A 7500-nucleotide genomic window follows, 5' to 3' on the forward strand; every position below is an offset into this window, starting at 1 on the left:
CTATCATAATTTGGAAGATATTTATTATTTGCTTTAGCATATCTTTTTGAACATACTTGTGATATACCACCTCTCTTGGACTTCTCAATCATCAAAAGCATATCCACATCACTGATTAAATCTATATCTTGTTTTGTCATTTTCAACATTGCACTCCAAGCTAAACCAGGAGCTGTGAAATAGTGGGCAGGATCTAATCCATAACAATTTTTATTATGACAGAGTGATCTAAAAGCTTCAAACACATCAGCTAACAATAAAACATCTGTTTTTAGATATAAATCGTGATATTCTCCAAGGTTCTTTATCTTAAATATTTTCCATATTTCTTGTGCGTGTTTATATTCCTTATCACTTATCTCTTCTTCATAAAGGTTATTATAGAAACTTTCTTTTGAAGGAAGTTGTGTTTCTTTAAATCTCATAAATGAATCCATATAATCATAAGGATAAATTCCCTTACTTGTAAGAATTTTCTCTTTACTTTGAATTTCATTCCTTGTTTGAATTTCCTCTCTCGTAAGAATTCCTTCTTTAATCAGAATTTCATCTTTAATCAGAATTTCCTCTTTAGTTCGAATTTTCTTTATAATTAGAATTTCATCTTCAGTTAGAATTTCTTCATTAATTACAGTTTCCTCTTTACTTTGAATTCTCTCTTTAATCTGAATTTCCTCTTTAGTGAGAATTTCCTCTTTTGGAAAGAATGAATTAAGATTTGGAAAAGAGTCCATGGAGCTTAGATTTGATGCGAGGTAGGCTAGTGGTGTTCCCATAAACTTGTAAGAATCTAAAAACCTAATACGAGTTAAAGGTTTTGTGAATATCATTTTTGAAAATGAAATATACTTTTGACTTGTGTTTGTTATAGCAGAAATATTCCCTGGTGTTTTTGAAAGTTCATTTATAAATAGATGTGTATCATAGTTGGCGCTGTTGTGAAGAAAGACTGGAATAAAAGAAGGTAATTTATAATTAAGATTACAACAGGAATGAGCGGGACCTCTATATTTACCAGTAAGATGACAATGGTCTCTAACTTTAGACTCCTTAATTTCCCCCTCACAAATATGGCAGATATTGTTCATTCTAAATTCTAATTTTTCTTCTTTGGTTAATTTCATCGGTTCATTTGTTTCTTTCATTAATTTAGTGAGTCTTATACAATCCTTTTCTAATCGTTTTACAAACTCTTGTGAAGCGTTTTTTCCACGATAATGTTCAAGTTTGTTATACTTTTCTCCAACAGATGATTTGATATAATAACAGAAACCACAAGGAATATGTTTTTGATATTTATTTGTATATGGTTCTTTTGGATTAGGAGAAGCAGTATTTATCTTTTTAAGGATACATTCAAAATCAGCGTATATCACAAATGGGTGCATGATAGATTTATTATAATCTTCAAAATAAATCTTTTCACCAGGTTTAGGCATTGTAATTACAGCTGATTTATGATTACTACAATATTTTGAATGTTGTTCTAATCGTTCTTTTGTATGAAATGAATTAAGACATCGCTTACAAGGATATATTTTGTTTGCTGTTCTGAATACCTGAGAAGAGATTAATCTTGATAAATTATTGATGTATGTGTAATGTGAATTCTTTCCAACACTAAAATATAAAAGGTCAATGTGTGTTTCTTCATTTTTATAGTTGTTTGAAATTTTTAATATTTGAACTTTGTTTGTATCCGTTAATCCATATACATTAATAGAAAGATTATTCTTTTTCTCAAATTTAGGAATATCTGTTAATGGCATTGGGAATTTAAAATCTTTAATGTCCAAGGTATTCTCATATTTCATATATTGTTTTACTCTTTCTGAATTACATTTTGGTGGATGTAAGTGAGCAAGAACAGACCAGAGAAAACATTTATTATCATTGTTCTTAATATTAACAACTGCCTTCTTTAGTTTTATTTCTTTTGGTAATTCAATATAAGAAGAAGCTTTAAGAGGGTTTGATTTTAGAATGTGTATATCTAAAAAGATGATTTTTTTAATATTGAATCCACTTCCTACCACTGTATTATCAACATCCTCCTCTTGTCTTGATAGTTCTTCATAAACCCCACTATTCAAAAAATCTTGAAATGATGTTATAAAATGAAGATCTGTTCTCATATAAGGAGTTTGTTCTTCATCTTGTCTTTTCATATTCATTTTCACTCCCATATAAAACTTTAAAGTTTTCATTTCTTTTAATGTCTTTTTAATAAATTTTTCAACATCGGGTTTCACTATTTCAATTGATTCAGCTATTGATGATGGACCGGGTTCTCCAAATTGAAAAATCCTTATTTTTATATGCCCTTTAAATGCCTCATCAGTGTTTTTAATATAATAGTCTCCCTTTACTTTAAACTCATTTTTCTTGTGTTTTTGTGATTGAAGATGTTGATTATAACTACTCTTCAAAACATCCTTTGAACAGATATCACAATGTTTTCTTTCCAACTCAAGAGGAGATATTTGATGAAATAGATTAAATGTGTGTTTGTTGGTTCGGAGGTGTTTTCTATAATGTTTATATTCGTGATTACAAACATCGCAGTACGTTGTATTCACCATATTTATAGAATAAAACTTTGCTTAAACTAAAATTTTCTTGATGAAAATTTCGTTTAATTTATAGGTGAATCTGTGCTTAAAAACATTTTATCCTCCAACTTTTTCACTTAATAAATACAATGTTTCAAGACACAAAAGACAAGTTTCAATCAATCTCTTCATCTGTTAAAGATACTGAGAAATATGTCAAGGATGTAAAATTGAACAAAGATAAATATAACAACTATTGGATAAAAACTATTATGGTAAATAATATGAGTTCTTCAATTTCCTTCAGTGGAAGGGCTTTTAGTATACCTGGTAGAACATCAATTAAAGTATCTCTAACAAAAGTTTCTCCTCTCCTTCTAGTAATATATTCAAAACTAGAAAAAGCAATGAAACAAGAAAAAGTATCAAAGAACAAAAACCTTATGGATGAAGCTTTAGAAAGAAAAGATAAGACCATCTGTAATATGCAAGGAGAAATTTGTATTTTTTCAACAACCCTAAAGATGTAAATCTTGATGAAATAAAGGATGTTAATATATCAGGTGAAATGACATTTCGTTCAATAGTAGTTAACGATAATTTTAAAATTACCTTTAATATAAAAAATGTTGTCGTTGAATCTGATAATGAAAAAAGTATATCGATATCGATGGTAATATACAACTGAAAGTATAGATGAATTTCAGTTTAAGTAAAGTTTTACTTTATAAATATGCTAGACTTTCCTGATTCTCCATATGACAAATTTGAGAATTGTCCTGCGTGTGAAAGACAGGGATTAAACACAGAGTCAAAAGCCTATAAACAATGTATATTCTGTGATTATCTTCTAATTAATGATAATAAAAAATATAAAAAGGAAAATAATTCTTTTAGATTTACACCAAAAATGAATTACTTTACAAGATTGATCAGAGAAATGAATGTAAAGTATGAGGATGATAACACACCTTTCCTTACAAGGGAAGAAACTGAACGTATAAGAGAAATGTTCAAAGGATTGTTGTTGTATATTATTCATGGATGTAATTTTCAGGGAAATATCAACACAAGATATTGTATAAATAAAATAATGGATTATCTTGAAATTAAACCTGAACTTAGGATAAAATATAGAGTTTCTAAAAAAGCCAATAATAAATTAAATAACCTGTTTTTCAAATATATAAATGAATGATTTTTTACCTATTTGGGAAAATAAGATAAAATTTAACAACCATAAAAATCTCCCAAATTCATTAAGATGTCTCATAGTTGGTTCAAGTGGATGTGGAAAAACCTGCTTACTTTTAAAAATGCTCCTCACTCCCAACTTTTTAGATTATGATAATTTAATAATTTTCACAAAGTCGAGTTTTCAACCAGAGTATCAACTACTCTCACAAGGTTTTAATGCTGGTCTTCAAAAAGACGATATAATAGGTTTATTTAAACGTCAAAAAAACCTAAATGATTATAACATTGAAGATATAATTCAACTATTTTGTGATACACAGAGATGTAAAAAGAAATCAAATCTTATAACTTGTATTCTTAGTGATAATACGGATGATATACCGTCTCCCCAAGATTTGGATAAATCAAAAAAGAACCTCGTTATCTTTGATGATTGTGTTAATGAGAGAAACCAAACGGTAATGGACAGCTACTACACAAGAGGGAGACATTCTTCTTGTAATTGTATTTATCTTAGTCAATCGTACTTTCAACTTCCTCGTCGTTCCATCAGAAACAATGCTAATACTTTTATTTTATTCAAGTTAAATTCACTAGATATCAATAATTTTTGGAGAGATAATTGTTCTACATTATGTAGTGAAAAGAAATTTGAGGATTATATGAAGCACACGACTGAAAAATATAAATATATTGTTGTGAAACAAGATGAGATATTAAGGGATATATTTTTTGTTTTATAAACAATTACATCTATAAATGACAACTATTATTATAAATCTTGTGGGTAAATCTGCTTCTGGAAAAAACTTTCATAAATCAAGGTTCTTGTGTAGTACAAATGAGAATATTGTAAATTTACTTAAAAAACACCCCGTGATACGCATTGTATCAACAACAACTAGAGCAATAAGACCTGGAGAAGTAAAAGGTGAAGATTATCACTATATTTCAGTGGAGGAACATATGCGATTGAGGAATGAAGGACAAATATTTGAGGAGGTTTCTCTTGGTACAACAAAATATTCACATTGTAAGAGTGAGTTAAAGAAACTAAAATCTGGTGGTGTTGGGATATTAGAAACTAATCCAGAAGGAACGAGACAAATTATTAAATATCTGAGCGGAGTGAAGATTTTATCATTCGGTTTTGATGTTGATGAAGAAACTCAACACAAACGTATGAAAAGCAGAGATGCAAGGATTAGTGAAGAAGAAATTACAACTCGCATTAATGTTAATAAAGAATTTGATGAAATATTTAAAGAAAAGGATTTATTTGAACACATCTACTTGAATGATGAAGAAAAGGAAAATTTCCCTGTTGATCTTTACAATTCATTAAATGATATTTTACAATAAATAAATGGATACAAAAGAAAGAGCAAGAAGATTTAAGGAACATCAAGAGTTGGTTTCAAAAGTTGTAAAACAACAGGAAGACATAAAGAAGAAACGCAGACAGAAACTAACGGGCGAAGAAGCATTTGAAAAAAACAAGAGAAATTTTTTAAACCACTTTTAAAAACTTCCCAAGAAAAATGAAAGATGTTTCCACAGTTCCCACAGTAGAATATACTCCTAGAAAGCTTCAAATGTTAAAAGATTTCAGTCAAATGACGGAGGAAGAATTAGAGCATTTAGGAGAATTAGAATATGATGATGAAGGTTTATTTCAACAACTGGAAGAGATTAATCAACCCCCTGATTATATTGTGAATGCTGTTCAAAACAATGAATATTCAGCGGATTCAAAAACCAAAGCAGGACTCATTCCAACAGAACAACCAGCAATATTTCATCTTGTTCAAGAAAAGGTATTGATATTTAATGATGAATTAAGGTTCTTAAGTTCTGCTCAACCCCCTGTTAAACTAACTCCGAGATTAATGTTTCTTCTCACAAAAGATGGAAGACAAGGTTCAACTGTGAGGGATGAATCAAAGTATATTGATAAACCATTGGATATGGAAAATAATGATGATAGAGTATATATTGATTTGCTGAACACTCTAAATTATAAGGTTATTCTTTCTGGTAAAAGTAGGAAGAATGAGAAGGAGAAACACATTATTCAGGCTTTAAGTATCCTTGGTTCAGGTATTAGTTTTCTTCCAAATGACCCATCGCAATTAGTTAATAGACTGTTATTGTTGTTCGGCAGTAAGAAGGCTGGAAATAACAATTGTTTTAATGAAGCATCAGCCATTTTAGACCAGTTGATGAACATGAAAATAATTAATAAATCTCAATATAAAGACATTTTATCTCATATTAAATAAGATGAGAAGCACAATCCTGAGTTTTAATTTCACAACAAGCGACCACACATCTTCATTCCCATACCCACTACAACTTGACACAACAAAAGAATATGAGGCATCTTTATTGTCCATGGAGACTTATAATACCTTATTTAATATAACCGAGAAAAATGACAAGTTTAGTTATAATCCGGGAAGTGGATACAAAACGATAACAGTCTCACCCGGAGCATACGAGATTTCTCAAATATCTTCCGAAATTGCTCGTCTTATGAAAGAACAGGGTGATGAACCAAAAAATATTATTATAAACATTCAAAAACATACTTCAAAATCAACGATTAAAGTTAAAAATAACTACAAGGTTGATTTCACAATTGATAATTCATTTAGAGAGTTATTAGGTTTCTCCTCAAAAAAGATTGAAACTAATGGGACGTTTTACAGTGATAATGTCATTCAAATATCCTCAGGAATAAATTCGGTGTTAATTCACTGTGATTTGATTGATGGTGCTTATAATGATGGATTAAAAACAAATACAATATTTTCATTCAGCGCATACTCAACCCCAATTGGTTATAAATTCAATATGGAGCCTAAAAATTTGGTTTATCTACCTGTGTCAGGAAAAACCATACACAGAGTAAATTTTAGGATAACCGACCAAGATAATCGTGTGATCTCTTTTAATGGAGAAGTTATATCCATCAGAATTCACCTACGTGAAGTTTTTCAATAAATAAATACGATGGTTATTGTGAGGAAGCACGAGTTGGGAAAATATAAAATAATTACAGGGGATGGGATGTTCCTTTCCCCGTACTACAAGGGTGAAGGTATGTATCTTGGTAGAGGATACTATAAACCTAAGAGACAAAGGGGTGTTGGACATCAATTTAGAGGAGATGGGATAATTGATACTCTCATGGGTATTGGTTCAACTATTCTTAAACATAAAGACCTAATTGGTTCAACTGCTTCTGCTGTGGGAAATGTAGCAGGTGCTGTAAAGAGTATAAAAGATGCTCAGAAAGAATCTCATAAATTACAAGCAATAAAAGAAATTAAGAAAGGTAAAACTCAGTTGTCCCCCCAAGAACGACAGAAAATAATTCAAATACTTGGATCAGGGTTTCAAAAGTTTTAACATCTTTTTCCTAAATAAATACAAGTATGGAAGCAATTGATAGTATCTATGATTTGGATGATACTATTATTATCTCAAACTCCACTAAAAAAGAAGATTACTTCAAGGTAAATGCAATAACTGGAACAGACTGGAATACAAATGGTACAAAAAGTTTTGAAATAAATAATCAACAAACCTATTTGAATCTCTCCGAAAATTTCTTGTTGTGTAAATTTAAATTCACTAAGGCTGGGAATAACACAAACGCTACACTTGTAAATGATTTCTTCTGGAAAATGTTTGATAGTGTGCGATTGTATATTGGAACACAAGAAGTTGAAGCGGTTGATTATGT

The sequence above is a fragment of the Eptatretus burgeri genome, chromosome 5 (assembly GCF_056783735.1).
Source record: "Eptatretus burgeri isolate ZD-2024b chromosome 5, Ebu_testis_v1, whole genome shotgun sequence".
NCBI lineage: Eukaryota > Metazoa > Chordata > Myxini > Myxiniformes > Myxinidae > Eptatretus > Eptatretus burgeri.